The sequence below is a fragment of the Capra hircus genome, chromosome 19 (genome assembly GCF_001704415.2).
Source record: "Capra hircus breed San Clemente chromosome 19, ASM170441v1, whole genome shotgun sequence".
Taxonomy (NCBI): Eukaryota; Metazoa; Chordata; class Mammalia; order Artiodactyla; family Bovidae; genus Capra; species Capra hircus.
The window spans coordinates 4,666,495-4,685,917 of NC_030826.1; positions in this window are offsets into that span (position 1 = coordinate 4,666,495).

Genomic DNA, 19,423 nt, shown 5'->3' on the forward strand with positions numbered 1-19,423 from the left:
CCATTGAGTCCATGATGCCATTCAACCATCTCATCTTCTGTCACCCCAGCTCTCCTCTTGCCTTCAATCCTTCCCAGCATTGGGGTCTTTTCCAAAGAGTTGACTCATCACATCAGGTGGCCAAAGTATTATAGTTTCAGCTTCAACATCAGTCCTTCCAATGAATATTCAGGATTGATTTCCTTTAGGATGGACAAGTTTGATTTCCTTGCAGTCCAAGGGACTCACAAGAGTATTCTCTAGCACCACAGTTAGAAAGCATCAATTCTTTGGGGGCTCAGCCTTCTTTATGGTCCAACTCTCACATCTGTTCATGACTACTGGAAAAACTATAGCTTTGACTATACAGACCTTTGTCAGCAAAGTGCTGTCTTTGCTTTTTAATATGCTGTCTAGGTTGATTATAGCTTTTCTTCCAAGGCTGCTGCTGCTGCTAAGTCACTTCAGTCATGTCTGACTCTTCGCAACCCCATGAACTGTAGCCTACCAGGCTCCTCCATTCATGGGATTTTCCAGGTAAGAGTACTAGAGTGGGGTGCCATTTCCTTCTCCATTCTTCCAAGGAGCAAGCATCTTTTAATTTCGTGGTGGCAGTCACAGTCTGCAGTGATTTTGGAGCCTAAGAAAATAAAATCTGTCATTGTTTCCACAGGCCAGAACACTGGAGTGGGTACCCTTTCTCTTCTCCAGCAGATCTTCCCAACCCAGGAATCAAACTGGGGTCTCCTGCATTGCAGGCGGATTCTTTACCAACTGAGCTATTTATTTAGTGGTAAAAACAAAATTGCTACCTGAATTTACTAATACAAGTTTTTCTATTTTAAAAAATGACCATGCACTATTGAACCTCAAAAATTCTTCATCTATAAAAGAATGTATATTAAACTGAACATAGGATTTTCTATTACACACTTAGAAGTTAATCATTCTTAGCTAATCTTTTGTCCTCTTTCAAAATCCTCAAGCTATACATTTCTCCTAGGATTATGAAATATATCTGAGTCAAAATGGACTTCACTGGTTACATTTCTGCTTTCCCACAATGAACAAAATACAGTAATTAGTAGGGGCATCCTTTACGTAACTTTTAAGGATTATTTCAACCTGAGTGCATGACATGTTCCCTCTGGTCTGTAGCACACTCTCTAATGAGCAGTATTGAAAGAAAAATCACTCTTTCAGAGGCGGACTCGTTGAAGACCTGCTGCAGTCGCAGGCTCAGGATGGCTGCCATCTGCGAGGTGATTCCAGCTCGCCACGTGCAGTCTGAAACCAGAAATTGCCTCTGACTGAGAAAGAGTGTAACGTCACATTATCGTTTCTGAGCTTTCTGAAACACGGTATTTGGCCTGGCTCGTGATAGATAGACTTCTTTCTCAGTTTATTTTCATTTCATTGTGTGGAATATGTCCCAGGGAGGCCTCCGGAGAAGGAAATGCAGAAGGCTGCTCTGGGCACTGGTGGAACGGCCTGATCATTTAATTTTTGGCCGAGAGCTCAGGAGAAGAACTGCAGCTGCCCTCCAGAGCAGCTGATGCTTAGCATGGCACTAGGTGACACATCCATACATCTTAATAAACCACCATCCATTAATCTGTTAGCAGCAACTCAAGGAAATACTCCAGTGGCATCAGCCAGGGTGTGTGTGTGCTAAAGGCTCACAAGATGGACTGGAGAAAAGTATTACAAAGAAACTTAATGATAATGTTTTCTCTCCCACCACAAAATTGAGAAGAATGCTTCAAAGTAAAGGAAGCGCTGTTGGAAGAATCAGCTGGATATAGTGGAAACTGAAGGAGAGGCTCAAGCAAGACAGATACGCATAGAGGGTTTTGGTCCCTGCTGATATGTTGATACACAGAAATCAGTAGAAACAGCAGCTGCCTGCTCCTACAATGTCATCAATAGAAAAAAAATGGATGGAGAATTATAAGAAATATTACTTCATTGACTTCTGGCAGTCCAGTGGTTAAGATTCCATGCTTCCCCTCAGGGGAGTGAGGGTTCAATCCTGGTCAGGGAACTAAGATCCCACATGTCACATGGTGCAACCAAAAAAAACCTGTTTTTAATAAAACTTTTAAAATGTAAAAGCATTTTTGCAAGCCAAAGGTTAGAGGAGATAGATAAAAGCCAGTTGACCAGCTTCTTTGAGGTCTAGAGTCAAACCTATTTGTTACATGCAATGGATGAGGTTAAGCGGAAGGTAGGCAATAGTGATACAGCAGCAGAACAGCAAATTTGGAAAACGCAGCAATGGCCACAGGACTGGAAAGGGTCAGTTTTCATTCCAATCCCCCAAAAAAGGCAATGCCAAAGAATGTTCAAACTATTGCACAATTACGCTCATCTCATACACTCATCCTAATGCTCCAAATTCTCTAAGCTAGGCTTCAACAATACTTGAACTGAGAAATTACAGATGTTCAAGCTGGATTTAGAAAAGGCAGAGGAACCAGAGATCAAATTGCCAACATCCGTTGGATCATAGAAAAAGCAAGAGAATTCCAGAAAAACATCTACTTCTGCTTTATTGACTATGCTAAAACTTTTGACCATGTGGATCACAACAAACTGTGGAAAATTCTTACAGAGGTAGGAATAGCAGACCACCTTACCTGCCTCCTGAGAAACCTGTATGCAGGTCAAGAAGTAACAGTTAGAGCTGGACATGGAACAATGGACTGCTTATTTAACTTATATGCAGGTTCATCATGCAAAATGCTGGGCTAGATGAAGCACAAGCTGGAATTAAGATTGCTAGGAGAAGTATCAATAACCTCAGATATGCAGATGACCCCACCCTTATGGCAGAAAGCAAAGAAGAACTAGAGAGCCTCTTGATGAAAGTGAAAGAGGAATGAAAAACCTGGCTTAAAACTCAACATTCAGAAAACTAAGATCATGGCATCTGGTCCCATCACTTCATGGCAAATAGATGGGCAAACAATGGAAACTGTGACAGACTTTCTTTTCTTGGGCTCCAAAGTCACTGCAGATGGTGACCGCAGCCATGAAATTAAACGATGCTTGCTCCTTGGAAGAACAGCTATAACCAACCTAGACAGCATATTAAAAAACAGAGACATTACTTTGTCAACAAAGGTCCGTCTAGTCAAAGTTATGGTTTTCCCTGTAGTCACGTATGGATGTGAGAGTTGGACCATAAAGAAAGCTGAGTGTCAAAGAATTGATGCTTTTGAACTGTGGTGTTGGAGGAGACTCTTGAGAGTCCCTTGGACTGCAAGGAGATCCAACCAGTCCATCCTGAAGGAAATCAGTCCTGAATATTCATTGGAAGGACTGATGCTGAAGCTAAAACTCCAATACTTTCATCATCTGATGGGCAGAACTGACTCATTAGAAAAGACCCTGATGCTGGGAAAGATTGAAGGCGAGAGGAGAAGGGGACAACAGAGGAATCACCAACTTGATGGACATGAGCTTGCACAAGCTCCAGGAGTTAATGATGGACAGGGAAGCCTGGTGTGCTGCGGTCCATAGGATCACAAAGATCTGGAGATACTGAGCAACTGAACTAAACTGAATTGAGCAGAACAGTGGACTTAGAAGATTTACATTGGGATCTGCCATTTGCTGACAAGTGACCTTTAACAAGTTACTGAAATAGTCTGTAATTAAGTGATGAATATGGAAGTGCTTGGCCCTAGCAGACAGCAAGTCCAATTTTGCTTGATCTGTTTACCTGTTGTGGAGAATTCAATACATGTAGTTCGGCCTCACATAATGACCATTTCTTTTTAAATGTTTTATTGTAAACAGTTTAGTGGCATAGAATTCATCAGTTAAGATGTCAATGTCTCTCTTGAGTAGGCCTACCAAGTGGAGTCACTCTCTTGGTTGACCCACCTCAATGCTTAATATACACTCTCTACACTTGTGTGTACATACTACTAAATTACTTTGTAAGCATTCTTATGTCTGTTCATGTGACATACCCTGCCTCCTCAATTAGGATTATCGACTTATTGAGCCATAAGGTATTTTGAGAAGAGTTTATCCAAATCCTTCTTTGTACAAGTGGGAATATCAAGGTCCAGGGAAGTCCAGTAACTTGTTTCAAATCATACATCAATTGGCAACAGAGTCATTATTAGGACCAAGTGTTCTTCACTCCCTAGACAGTGCTTCTTTCTCCAATTTCTCAGTACAAACGATTCTTAAAACAAGCAGTTGGGGACAAGAACCAGTTGTACTGCTATTGTTGTTTGTATCTAAAATTTGATATCCATTTGTTTATAAAGACTAATCAAAATAGCAAAATTAATGCACAGTTAGGTAATTAAAAGCCTGTGTGTGATAACTCTGCAGCAGAGGTACAAAGTGCTTTGGGATAAAAGAGAAAAAAAGATGGATTTTTATCTAAACTGTTGCTAGTCTTCCAGAAAAACAGAGAACTGGGACTGTCTTATTGAAGGACAGAAAAGAACTGATGTCTAATTACAGAGGCTAGTTTGCTAGATACTAAGGAAATGGTCAGTGAAGAAGAAAAAGGAAAAATATTATATTTGCCTCCAATTACATCCCAGAGATAACTAATATTATGTAATGTTTCACGTTTTAAATATCTTTATATTTTTGTTCTCTGTATTTATAGACAATAAAAAGGTTGGAAATATAAAAGGAAGGAAATACATCTCTGATCATCTGTTAAGCTATGATATGGCAACCTTTTCCATGTATTCTTGCCACCTCTTTTTAATATCTTCTGCTTCTGTTAGGTCCATACCATTTCTGTCCTTTATCGAGCCCGTGGGGTCGCAGAGTCGGACATGACTGAGCGACTGAACTGAACTGAACTGAACTGATGCCAACCTTTGTTGTGATACTTGCACATCCATCGTGTCATCAAATCTTTGTCCAGCCTTCCTTAGCAATCTTCATTTCAGGGTTAATTGGGAAATATTTTATCCTTGTATGATCATCTTATGAATATGAACTAACAATAGATTATGTTCTTTCCACAGTTATTAATTAGGAAACTATTGTCTGCAATAATCTTAACTGGGAAAAAATGATTATTTTTTCACTTGAAGGATTTCTAAACATTGAGAGACTATAAGAAGTAAGCATTCACATACAAGTGGTTTCCAAATCCGACTGTACCTCTGAATCCTGGGGAAAGCTTTTTGAAAATGTAGATTCCCAGACCTCATTCCCTTGAGATTCTGATTCTGTTGATCCAATGTGCCAGTAAGAAGCTGCAGTGTGTAAAACGTGCCCAGGTGATTTTAATGCGCAGCCAGTTGTGGAAAGCATAAGATACAGGAATGGTGTGTTTTCATAACATAATTTGGTTATCAGAAAATTTCAGAAACATTATTTTCATTGCAAGGACAAATGTTGGTTATAAAGGGTTGCCAGGAACTCACAATGCCAGTAGGAAGGAAAAAAGATCTGTCATCCACCTGATATAATAAAACAGATTTTGCTGACCTATTGCAGCTACTATGTTTCAGAGACTCTGAGTTTTCTTTTGCAATAAAAACAGATACAACGAGTCATAAAGAGAGGGTGTAAGACATGCTCTGCTAATGAGGATGCATGTCTGTGCGCTCAGCTGCTTGAGTTGTGTTCAACTCTCCCGACCCCATGGACTGTAGGCTGCCGGGTTCCTCTGTCCATGGGATTCTCCAGGCGAGAATCTTGGAGTGGGTTGCCATCTCATCCTCCAGGGGATCTTTCTGACCCAGGGATCGAACCACCATCTCCTGCATTGCAGGCAGAGTCTTACCCACTGAGCCATGGGTAGGTAAGTCCTGCTAACGAGGATACTGGAGGTTAAAGGGAAAGAAGCCATTTCACTTGAGACAATTAAGTGTGGATCTCCTCAGTGACCTTTGGAATCACAGTTACATATTTTGCCTATAGAAACTGCCTCATTATAGAAATTTTTCAGGAAAAATGATGTTTGATACCATTGAAACAGTTGTTCTGGTTGACATTTTTTTAAATAACATCATGTTTAAATAATACAACTAATACTTGAGAGCAGAATGAACTACATTCTCTGCCATGAATAGGTATAAAAATAAATATGTAAGTGTATGCTAGAAATAAGCACAAGAAACAGACACCTAATTCTGCCTCAGAGGGTGGGGGAGGGGTGTGCCTTAAAGATTGGTAAGAGCTATATGCTAGAAAGGTAGGGGCATATTAGAAAGACTACTGAACTGCATTTGTTTATCTTTACCTTTTAGGAGTTAAAGAGATTTTTAGTCATCTTTGTTTATTCCACAATCCTACCACTCTACTAATCAGAAGTCCTTCTTGAATGCGCTTAATCCTTTCTATGTGATTTCAACTGACAGAAATCCTGCCCTAAGGATTTGAATGTCACGTTTGAATGGTTTAAGGTATTGACCTTTGCAGGCAAATCAAGGCTGCTGGCTTCTCCCCCACCCTCGTTTTATACCTTCCCAAGGATGACGCAAGGTAAGGGGGAAGACATTTCAGTATTCAGAGGGTGGGGGTGCTGATCAGGATGGCATCCTTAGACTGCAGGCTGTACTTTTAAGGGGAGAACTTTAAAAAGTGGTAAAATGTTTATTCCATTTTCCTCAGGTGCCAGGCAGAGTGAGGGCTGCTTCCAAATGGAAGGAGGCTGACCAACCTGCTCCGATGTCCGCTTTCCTAGGGTTGGGCTGTGGCAAAGCCAGCGGGAGGGACACTTTTGCAGCAAGACAATGGGGCTTTTTTTGCACTCTGGCTCTCTTGGCATGGCTTTTTCTCTCAACAATGGGACAAAGTTCTGAAATTGGAAGTGGACTTTATGGGAAAACATTTTGGCAACTCTCCATGCTTAGATTCTAAGCTCTTAACTGAGGCAAAAAGGGAATTTTCTATCGTTTTGCACTTTCTAGAGTTTTGTATTGAGGTCAGAGGGCAAACTGCTAAAAATAAGGCATCAGTTTACCCTCTTTTGTCTCCATTTATTTCTCTCTTCCCAAGGGACTCTGCTGGAGTCTTTATGGGTGACCCAGCCCAAATCAAACCCATTCCTTCTCCTTATAGGAACCTCACCTCACCCTCCTCACTCCAAAGGAACGTGCAAGTCTACACTGGGATCTGTGCTTTCAACCTCAGTTTCTTTCCTTTTAAAAATGTGTTCCAGGTAACGAAACATCTTCCTGGGTGTGCTTCTTAGTTCCAAGTAGTAACTTGTCTGTGACTCAGTCACTGAAGAGTCTTGAAGACTTTCCATCCAGCACCTGTCTATTCGTTTGCTATGACCAACCTACAACATCTGTCGACTCTTCCATGAATTAATAAGTCTGTAATTAAAATCCAACAGAGAGCTCAAAAATTAATTAGGACAGGAAACAGCTATGTGAGCAGCATGAAACATAGCTTTCTATAAAGAAAAGACAAGCTTCTTGTAAAACAAGGGTATACTATAGGCCTCTGTCCATCTCCACACCCTCTGGTCCCTGAACTGCCCTTTTCTGACCTATAACCTCATTGTGAAAGTGCCTGATAGAAGGTATCAATACATCGCCTTGACTGTCTAACTTGCTACTTAAAATCCAACCCAGGAAAGTCTATTTCTCTTGCTTAAAGAAAACTGGAAATTTAGAAGGATCAAAGAGCTTGTTGCTCACACCTGGGTCTTCTTCCTCAGGTATCCGTGGCCTGTGCATGGAGAGTTCAGTTTTCTGGAAGCTGCACTCATGGCACAAAGCTGTAGAAGCTGGACAGAATAGTGGTCACATACTGGAAACAAAAGTACCTACCACTTACTGTGAGCCCTAGGGCAAGTGAACAATATTATGCGCTCAGTGTATCGCACATAGCAAATATTCAAATCTTAGCTATACTGAAGAACTGTACAAAAAAGATCTTCACGACCCAGATAATCATGATGATCACTAATATAGAGCCAGACATCTTGGAATGTGAAGTCAAGTGGGCCTTGGAAAGCATCGCTACAAACAGAGCTGGTGGAGGTGATGGATTTCCGTTGAGCTGTTTCAAATCCTGAAAGATGATGCTGTGGAAGTGATGCACTCAATATGCCAGCAAATTTGGAAAACTCAGCAGTGGCCACAGGACTGGAAAAAGTCAGTTTTCATTCCAATGCCAAAGAAAGGCAATGCCAAACAATGCTCAAACGACTGCACAATTGCACTCATCTCACACGCTAGTAAAGTAATGCTCAAAATTCTCCAAGCCAGGTTTCAGCAATACGTGAACCATGAATTTCCTGATGTTCAAGCTGGTTTTAGAAAAGGCAGAGAAACCAGAGACCAAATTGCCAACATCCGCTGGATCATCAAAAAAGCAATAGAGTTCCAGAAAAATATCTATTTCTGCTTTATTGACTATGACAAAGCCTTTGACTGTGTGGAGCACAACAAACTATGGAAAATTCTGAAAGAGATGGGAATACCAGACCACCTGACCTGCCTCTTGAGAAATCTGTATGCAGGTCAGGAAGCAACAGTTGGAACTGGACATGGAACAACAGACTGGTTCCAAATAGGAAAAGGAGTACGTCAAGGCTGTATATTGTCACCCTGCTTATTTAACTTCTATGCAGAGTACATCATGAGAAATGCTGGACTGGAAGAAACACAAATTGGAATCAAGATTGCTGGGAAAAATATCAATAACCTCAGATATGCAGATGACACCACCCTTATGGCAGAAAGTGAAGAGGAACTAAAAAGCCTCCTGATGAAAGTGGAGAGTGAAAAAGTTGGCCTAAAGCTCAACATTCAGAAAACGAAGATCATGGCATCCAGTCCCATCACTTCATGGCAAATAGATGGGGAAAGAGGGGAAACAGTGGCTGACTTTATTTTTGGGGGCTCCCAAATCACTGCAGATGGTGATTGCAGCCATGAAATTAAAAGACACTTACTCCTTGGAAGAAAAGTTATGACCAACTTAGTATATTCAAAAGCAGAGACATGACTTTGCCGACTAAGGTCCATCTAGTCAAGGCTATGGTTTTTCCTGTGGTCATGTATGGATGTGAGAGTTGGACTGTGAAGAAGGCTGAGCGCCAAAGAATTGATGCTTTTGAAGTGTGGTGTTGGAGAAGACTCTTGAGAGTCCCTTGGACTGCAAGGAGATCCAACCAGTCCATCCTGAAGGAGATCAGCCCTGGGATTTCTTTGGAAGGAATGATGCTAAAGCTGAAACTCCAGTACTTTGGCTACCTCATGCGAAGAGTTGACTGTTGGAAAAGACTCTGATGCTGGGAGGGATTGGGGACAGGAGGAGAAGGGGGCAAGAGTGAACTCCGGGAGTTGGTGATGGACAGGGAGGCCTGGTGTGCTGCGATTCATGGGGTCGCAGTTGGAGACGACTGAGCGACTGAACTGAACTGAACTGAGTCCCTACCAGAATGACAGCAATATCTGTTTTCCCTGCTCTTAAGAGGGAATACTGCTGCTAAGTTACTTCAGTCGTGTCCGACTCTGTGCGACCCATAGACGGCAGCCCACCAGGCTCCCCTGTCCCTGGGATTCTCCAGGCAAGAACACTGGAGTGGGTTGCCATTTCCTTCTCCAATGCATGAAAGTGCAAGTGAAAGTGAAGTCGCTCAGTCGTGTCTGACTCCTAGCAACCCCATGGACTGCAGCCTACCAGGCTCCTCTGTCCATGGGATTTTCCAGGCAAGAGTACTGGAGTGGTTACCATTGCCTTCTCCGAAGAGGGAATGCTAAGAAATTCATAATAACTTCAGTGTAATTCTAGATATATAAGAAATAGTTTCCAAAAGTAGAAACAAAGTGAAAGAAAGTGAAGTCACTCAGTCGTGTCTGACTCTTTGCGACCCCAGGGACTGTAGCCCACCAGGCTCCTCCATCCATTAAATTTCTAGGCAAGAGACTGGAGTGGGTTGCCATTTTCTTCTTCAGGGGATCTTTCCAACCTAGGGATTGAACCCAGGTCTCCCGGGTTGCAGGCAGACATTTTACCGTCTGAGCCACCACGCTGTTTGGTGATTGGCTAAATTTTTTTATAATAAATAAGAATAAATCAGAGAAATATCCTTCAGCATAGCTGTGAAAGGAGATATATTCACAAATCCAAGAACTCAGCCCTTCAAAAAAAAAAATCTTTCTTCCCTGAATAGTTGCAAAATTGTACCTTCTTTCCCATACTGTGGAAGAAAAGGACAAAAATTTGTTCCATAATCTGTTATTTTAAGATTGGCAGTCAGAGAAGGGGATCATAAAACACTGTCAAAAATGACAAAGTTTGAATTAAATTCCAGGGGCTGTTAAGAGTGATGTGAAGGACTCATCTCTGGCCAGGGATAACTGACATGAAAGCATATTGATAAATAATGTAACCTTCCTTTAAACCTGTTCCCATGCAACCCCAAATCCTTCACTGCACTCAGGTAAGAATATGAAAAGGTTTCCCCGAGATCCTCAATAGAAGCAACAACTGGGATAAACTAGACTTGTCACAGTACAGTTTTCACCATCTGGAACTTGAATGCCTCACTGAACAGCCCCGAAGGGCCTTGCTGTTCCTCGTCAAAGGCCCCAGAGAAAATGTCTGTGCCTTTTCAACGGAAGCTTCACTTAGACACACGCAATCCATTCAAAGACTAGACACAAAGTCTAAGATGAATGATTAACAAAGAAAATCTCCTCACATAGTCAATATTCACTGATGAATATTTCATGTACAACTCTGACTCTCAACCTGCAGGCGGAGGAGAGTATTAGGCTCTTCAGAATTATCAGAAATAGAGATTCCTGGCGGTTACCTGTAGCAACGGGAAATCAACTGTGAGGTTACATGTGGAATTAAGAACAACAGAAATCTCCCAGAAACCCAGGAATGGCTGGACTGAAGCTGGAATATGGTTTAAAAACTTTGAGTTTTTTCAGGACACATAATTCACAAGACACACAATTCACAATTTCATCAGCATCAAAAGTCTGACAAACCTTATCAATGGTAATCCTCTCAGATTCTCTACTGCTGATACTATTAACCTACTACTTCACTCTCTATTTGGATATCATTTTTCTATCTTCTCACCTTAGTTTACTAATAGCTTCTGACCACTCTGTGCTCCAGCTGTAGCTGATCCTAATGATTGCCCTAGCTAGCTAGCTAGCAAGCAGTCTAACAAGAGACACTAAGTCTCATGCCAGGTCCTTACTAAGTCTCATGCCAGGTCCTTACTAAGGCTGCTGACTACCTGGAGACTGGCTAATAGATTTGCTATCCTCACTTCAGTTCCCTCTCCTGATCCAATCAGCTAAAACGGTGGTGTCAAATGACTTAGAACAGAAATCTTCAAAGCATGGCCCACAGCCCAAATCTGGCCTGCCAGCTGTTTTTGTGCTTTGAATCGCTTATGTATTATCTGTGGCTGCTCTTGCACTACAAGGGCAGGCAGAGTTTAGTAGTTGCCCACAAAGCCTGAAATGTTTACTACCTGGCCTTTTACAGAAAGTGTCTGCTGATCCCTGATTTAGAACACAGCCAAGCAAAGAAGTGCTCTGAAAAGGGGTTTTATATCAGTTTTCTTAGGAAGGGCTCAGGAGGAGAGCAGGTATTCTGAGGCTAAAAGCGTCAGGAGAAAGTGTTAGAGTTGTCTTAAGAAGCATTTGGATCTGTATGAACATTACTGATCAAATAAATATGCATACATTCAAATTATATAGATGACTTTTCTGAGGGTGAAATATAAATAAATTCACTTAAAAGTGATATTGATCCCACACTATCTCTTTAATAACTTTTTTCTCTATAGAGTGGATTTTCAATCAAGTTGAGAACTTCTGATATGAAATATCAAAACAGTACATGATCTGAAAGTATTTCTGTTTAACTCTGGAAAGCAATTTGGTGTTTTTGTTATGTTTTTTAAGGAACTTAGTGGACGGAAGAGCCTGGTAGGCTGCAGTCCATGGAGTCGTGAAGAATCAGACACGACTGAGCAACTTTTGGAGAAGGAATGGCAACCCACTCCAGTGTTCTTGCCTGGAGAATCCCAAGATCGGAGGAGCCTGGTAGGCTGCCGTCTACAGGGTCGCACAAAGTCGGACACGACTGAAGCGACTTAGCAGCAGCAATAGGATATTCACCTTATAACATGAGGTTAAGGCGAATAATGAAATAATATCATGTCTACCATTTTGGAGCTTGTCTGATTCTTTTTAAAAGCCAGTGAGGAAAAACTGTGATCCCTAGATTCAAAGACTTGATGAAAAGTGAATTTTCTGTCAATTTGCACAAAAAATTATCTTTGCCCATCATGTTATGAGTTCTTCCTTATTTGATGTGAGTACTTGGGGTACAGAGATTGGATTTTGTCTCCTTCATATACCACTAATTATTAGGGTGCTGGCAAAAGAGGGGCCCTAATTCTCCAAGCCAGGCTTCAGCAATACGTGAACTGTGAACTTCCAGATGTTCAAGCTGGTTTTAGAAAAGGCAGAGGAACCAGAGATCAAATTGCCAACATCTGCTGGATCAACGAAAAAGCAAGAGAGTTCCAGAAAAACATCTATTTCTGCCTTATTGACTATGCCAAAGCCTTTGACTGTGTGGATCATTACAATAAACTGTGGAAAATTCTTCAAGAGAAGGGAATACCAGACCACCTGACCTGCCTCTTGAGAAATCTGTATGCAGGTCAGGAAGCAACAGTTAGAACTGGACATGGAACAACACACTGGTTCCAAATGGGAAAAGGAGTACTTCAAGGCTGTATATTGTCACCCTGCTTATTTAACTTCTATGCAGAGTACATCATGAGAAACACTGGGCTGGAAGAAACACAAGCTGGAATCAAGATTGCCGGGAGAAATATCAATAACCTCAGATATGCAAATGACACCACCCTTATGGCAGAAGGTGAAGAGGAACTAAAAAGCCTCTTGATGAAAGTGAAAGTGGAGAGTGGAAAAGTTGGCTTAAACCTCAACATTCAGAAAACGAAGATCATGGCATCCAGTACCATCATTTCATGGCAAATAGATAGGGAAACAGTGGAAACAGTGGCTGACTTTATTTTTCTGAGCTCCAGAATCACTGTGGATGGTGATTGCAGCCATGAAATTAAAAGACGCTTACTCCTTAGAAGGAAAGTTATGACCAACCTAGACAGCATATTCAAAAGCAGACACATTACTTTGTCAACAAAGGTCCATCTAGTCAAGGCTATGGTTTTACCAGTGGTCATGTATGGATGTGAGAGTTGGACTGTGAAGAAAGCTGAGTGCCGAAGAATTGATGCTTTTGAACTGTGGTGTTGGAGAAGACTCTTGAGGGTCCCTTGGACTGCAAGGAGATCCAACCAGTCCATCCTAAAGGAGATCAGTCCTGGGTGTTCATTGGAAGGACTGATGTTGAAGCTGAAACTCCAATATTTTGGCCACCTGATGCAAAGAGCTGACTCATTGGAAAAGACCCCGATGCTGGGAAAGATTGAGGGCAGGAGGAGAAGGGGACGACAGAGGATGAGATGGCTGGATGGCATCACCAACTCGATGGACATTGGTTTGGGTGGACTCCAAGAGTTGGTGATGGACAGGGAGGCCCGGTGTGCTTCAATTCATGGGGTCGCAAAGAGTCGGACACAACTGAATGACTGAACTGAACTGAATATGTGTTTGTAGAATAAACAAGTGAATGTTGCCATAAGCTCTCATGGCTCAGTTAACAAAGCTGACAGACGTTTAACTGTAAAGGAATCTGGACACACCTTTGTTAAGTGCTATCTCCCATCTAGAGATGAAAAAACTCTTAAAGTAGAAGTTCTCCCTATAAGGAAATCAGGTGCAGATTTTTTAAGCTCCAGACCTAACCAAGGCTTTGTTGCCCTTCTGGTCATTGCAGTGTTTGTGGTGAGTACAGAATGGGAACAATATTTGTATGGAATGTTGGGTGCTGACATGAATTAAAGGTCTGGGCAGCCTAGGATAGGGTTAGAGCCAGACCTTTAACCTATGCCAAAACCCAGCCTTCCATACAAAGTTTGTTCCCATTCTTTACTCACCACTTAGACAGAATTGCAACTGTCTTTTACTAGACAGTCACTCTCAATAACTTGGAAGTTCATATTGTACCACTGTATAATAAAATTGAATAGGTGGAAGTTCATATTGTACCTCTGTATAATAAAATTCAATAATTAATGAATAAATGATCTAGTAAGAATATAAAACATAAGGCTTTATCTTCTATTATCCCTGACCATGTATGCCAATTGCTAGACCCACCTTCAACCTCACATCTTTCCTAGTGTAGCCTCTCCAGGCAGCCTCTACTGTATTTCGAAGCTTGCACAACTCTAGGTGTATATCTTCCTTCCAGAGTTTCTAATCCCAGACATGGCTTTTATGAAACCATCCCTTTCTGCAGCCACCTTATTAGTGATACATGTCAGTCCCCAAACAACCATCTCCCCGCCAAAGAATATCAGGCTTTACTGCCAGTGTGAAGGCCAGCAGGAAAAGCAAGAGCAGCATCCATGTAACTCCCCGCAGAGCAGCGAGCCTTTAGCAGAAAAGCACCCTGGAAAACACACGCCTGCCCTTGCCTCCTCCGGCTGCCAGGAGCCATTCTGCCAGAACGCGGCAACGCAGCTAGGCCTGCAGGAGAACCGGAAAAGCAAAACAAGGCTGCCCTCTCCTGGTTACCAAAAAAATGAAATGTTTTCTATTCTCCATATGCAGAAACCCAGGACATCCTACTGAAAATGTGAGTAATACACATTTTTAAAAGCGGATAATTTAAAGTACACTAAAGTGGGCTTCTAAGATAAGATGAAGTAAGTGATATATAAAATGGTAAGTGAAAAAATGCATTCTTCATTGAAAAACCTGCTCTAGATACAATTATAATCCTCATCAAAAATTCCTTGCTGGTTTCAGAATTTAAAGGCTGATGAACTAATCCTTAAAAACATGGAATTTCTTTTATAAGTGACTTTTATTTTTTAGGTAGTTTATTTTAGACTTTAGCTGCCTTACACAGCAGCAACATGGGTTCCATTCATTTATTCACTCACTGAATATCTATAAAGTATTTACTAAGGATTTCAACAATTCTAAAATACTCTTTTTTTGATATTATATCATTTTTCGTGTTTTATCATTTCTGATGCATTTGGCGACCTGTGATGTGTTATACTTTGTCACCAGGCAGCAGCAGAGATGTGGCTAGAGTTGTCACTCCCTGGACACGTACAGTCTTCTTGCTATTGTTTGTGGCTCATGAGACAACAGTAACCACTTCAGGTTTCAGCATCCCTCCCCAAGTCTATTTGAGGACCATCTGGGAAGAAAAAAGACAATCTTCCTCGTTGCTTGAGAAACATTTCATTGATACTCTCTGGTAAGATAAAGAAAGTACCACCAGCAAATCTTGCAAAATGGCTGTCAACAGTCTAGGACAAAAGACTAGGAGGAAACAGGGGAGCAGTCTGAGGAACGCTGAATCACCAGGGCTTTTGACAGCACAAAGGATGACATGGTGTGGAAAATACATCGACACACTGACATCTCTGAGTCAGGAATGAGCCAGAAAAGTTGAATTATGTATGGGAAATTTTTTTTGTTATACTGTTTGCTTCCCTTTTTCTGCTCCTTATATGAACAGGAGTCATATATGCAAAATAATCCAGGACTATTATATCCCAAAAGGTTATTTAAACAAATATAAAATAAAAATTCTAAGTGACCAGGAAGCAGTAGGTCATAGTTTAATTGGATGCCTTTTATTTTATTAATAGTTCCTAAAATAATAGGGCATCTTACAACAGTCTAACCTTCAATGAACCATGGTATGTACTAGCAATGCCACAGTCACTGAGCAACGTGGCGATGAACAAACAGACCTTCCTCTGACCTCACAGAGCCAGATGAGGGGGAGATAACTATAAACACGTAAACGAATCATGAAATCAGACCATTTCAAATAGTGGTAAATGCTGTAAAGACAGTAAGACAAAGTAATAGGATAAAGGGAGGCCGGGGCAGAGAGAGGCTTAGATCAGCACCGTACGGAAATGATGAAGCAGAGGAGAGGGCACCATCTCATCACAAGACATGAGAGGAGAAATGTGTTCAATAAGCAGGCAGAGGTCAACTGTGACAAATGGCATTAGGAGGAAAAGTAAGATGAATCGATAGGACTGTCCTTAGTACTGGCAAGACCAGGGACTTCCCTGGTGGTCTAGTGGTTAAGACTCCATGCTTCCAATGCAAGAGTCATGGGTTCAATTCCTGGTCTGGGAACTAAGATCCCACGTTGTGGTGAAGCAGAAAAAGCAAAAACAAACAAATAAACAAAATCTGTTGGATCTTAGTATTGGCAAGACCAGATCTTTCTGAGGGCCCAGTGGTTAAGAACCCATCTTCCAGTGCAGGAGGCATGGGGCGAGCAAGCCCACACACTACAACTACTGAGTCCACAGGCCACAACTGCTGAAGCTAACACGCTGAAAGCTGTGCTCGGCAATGAGTGAAGCCACAGCAATGAGAAACCTGCGTGCTGCAATTAGAGTAGCCCCGCTTGCAGCAGCTAGAGAAGGCCCGCGTGCAGCAACGAAGACCCTGCACAGGCAAAAATAACGAGGAGGAGGAAGGAATGGCAAACCGCTCTAGTGTTCCTGCCTGGAGAACCTCATGAACAGTAAGAAAAGGCAAAGAATAACAAATAAATAAATGAAATTAAAAATAAATAAACATAAACTAAAGGGACCTTACAGCCAGATTAAAGTAGGTTGAAGAATGAAGGAGAGGTGAGGAGGTGGGTGAGATGCAGCAGGACATTAAGAGGCTACTGCTACATGTCTTGTTTGTAGGAAATAGGCTTCATTCAGCCTCCTTTGGAGAAGGCAATGGCACCCCACTCCAATACTCTTGCCTGGATAATCCCATGGACATAGGAGCCTGGTAAGCTATAGTCCATGGGGTCGCTAAGAGTCAGACATGACTGAGCGACTTCACTTTCACTTTTCACTTTCCTGCATTGGAGAAGGAAAAGGCACCCCACTCCAGTGTTCTTGCCTGGAGAATCCCAGGGACGGGGGAGCCTGGTGGGCTGCTGTCTGTGGGGTTGCACTGAGTTGGACACAACTGAAGCGACTAAGCAGCAGCAGCAGCCTCCTTGGCCTTTCCTGAGTTTAAAGTGAGGGAAGTGAAGTTACTCAGTTGTGTCTGACTCTTTGCGACCCCACAGACTGTAGCCTACAGGCCTCTCCATCCATGGGATTTTTCCAGGCAAGAGTACCAGAGAGATTGCCATTTCCTTCTCCAGGGGATCTTCCCGACCCAGGGATCTAACCCAGGTCTCCTGCATTACACGTGGACGCTTTACCCTCTGAGCCACCAGGGAAGCCCTGAGTTCCGAAGGGCAGCTTCAAACAGTTGCTTATCATGGAAGGGAGAGAACGCAGAAACAAAGAAGGAGCAGTCAAGAAACAATAGTGCAGCCTCTGGTCAGGGTCCTCACTCCACTTCAGGGAATGGACATAACAATCTTTGAATTCTTCTGCAGGAATTAAAGCCCCCACCCACGTAGAAGAGCGCAGCTTCTGGCTGAACACCAGACTCCTGTAGCACCACCCTGTTACCTCACCACCAACCAATCCGAAGAAAGTCTGCACATGATGGAAGGTAACAGACTCTGAGTTCCTCCCTTAATAGTTCTCCTTTTTTAACTTTCATTCAATCAGAGTCTTTGAAATTGGGTTTTGGACATGAGTCCACCATCTCCCCAGAATGCCAGTCTCCTGAATAAAGCAATAACCTCAGATATACAGATGACATCACCCTTATGGCAGAAGGCAAAGAGGAACTGAAGAGTCTCTTGATGAAAGTGAAAGAGGAGAGTGAAAAAGCTGGCTTAAAACTCAACATTCAAAAAATGAAGATCATGGCATCCAGTTCCATCACTTCATGGCATCCAGTTCCATCACTTCATGGCAAATAGATGGAGAAACAAAGGTAACAGTGACAGACTTTATTTTATTGGGTTCCAAAATCACTGCAGATGATGACTGCAGCCATGAAATTAAAAGACACATGATCCTTGGAAGAAAAGATGACCATCCTAGACAGCATATTAAAAAGCAAAGACATTATTTTGCCAACAAAGGTCTGTCTAGTCAAAGCTATGGTTTTTCAGTAGTCATGTATAGATGTGAGGGTTGGACCATAAAAAAAGCTGAGCGCCAAAGAATTGATGCTTTTAAACTGTGGTGTTGGAGAATACTCTTGAGAGTCCCTTGGACTGCAATGAGATCAAACCAGTCAATCTTAACAGGAATTCAGTCCTGAATATTCATTGGAAGGACTGATGCTGAAACTGAAACTCCAATACTTTGGCCACCTGATGCGAAAAACTGATTCATTTGAAAAGACCCTGATGCTGGGAAAGATTGAAGACAGGAGGAGAAGGGGACAACAGAGGATGAGATGGTTGGATGGCATCACCAACTTGATGGACACGAATTTGAGCAAGCTCCAGGAGATGGTGCTGGACAGGGAAGCCTGGCCTGCTGCAGTTCATGGGGTCGCAAAGAGTCAGACATGACTGAGCAACTGAACTGACTCACTGAATAAAGCAAACTTTCTGTTCCCACCAGCACTTGTTTCTTGAGTATTGCCTTTCAGGCAGAGAACAGCTGGGCCTGAGTTCATAATGCGGGGGAGCAAAAATGAATCTCTTTGGCTAGGTGTGTTTTTAGAGGCTATCAGAAACCGTGTGGTGGGTCTTCCCTGCAATGCAAGGTAGAATAATAAAAAGGCATGTTTCGCAGTTTGAAAGGGGCCATATTAACTTTAGCAAACAGGCAATAAATGAAAAAAAGAAATCATACAAAACAACTTCGGATTATAATCAGCATCCTAAAGGGCATAACCAAAATGAAGTTGCAGAAAGTAGGGAATAGAAGCTTGCTTTTGGCTTTGGGCTTTAACAATTTTGAGCACCAGCAATATGCCAAGGCATTTGTTTCAAATGTTCAAATGTTGTGTCATTTAACCATGAGACACATTGAAAATATGGAATTGGCTCCCTTGTTATAGATAAGGAAACATGTTCTGAAAGAATGATTTGCCCGTCAAAGGTCACAGTTAGTGAATGGCAGCACTGGCATTTGAACCAAGTCTAACATCTAAATTAATGTCTCTGTTTTCTTTGCAGTCCACCTTCTCTCCCAAGGCTCTCCTGGAGAATAAATGTCCCCAGAGCATCCTCCTAGCCAGCTCTTTTCCCCATTCCAGCCTGAATGCTAATTCTGAGTTGCTTGGGTGTTTTGATCCCCATTCCCACAAGACGTTTTCAGTAAATTGATCAAGAAATCATACATAAGTCACAGCATGCCAATAGAAACTAAATGTGTGACTGCTATAATACTGTGCTCAGTTGCTTCAGCCGTGTCCGACTCTTTGTGTGTGACCCCATGGGC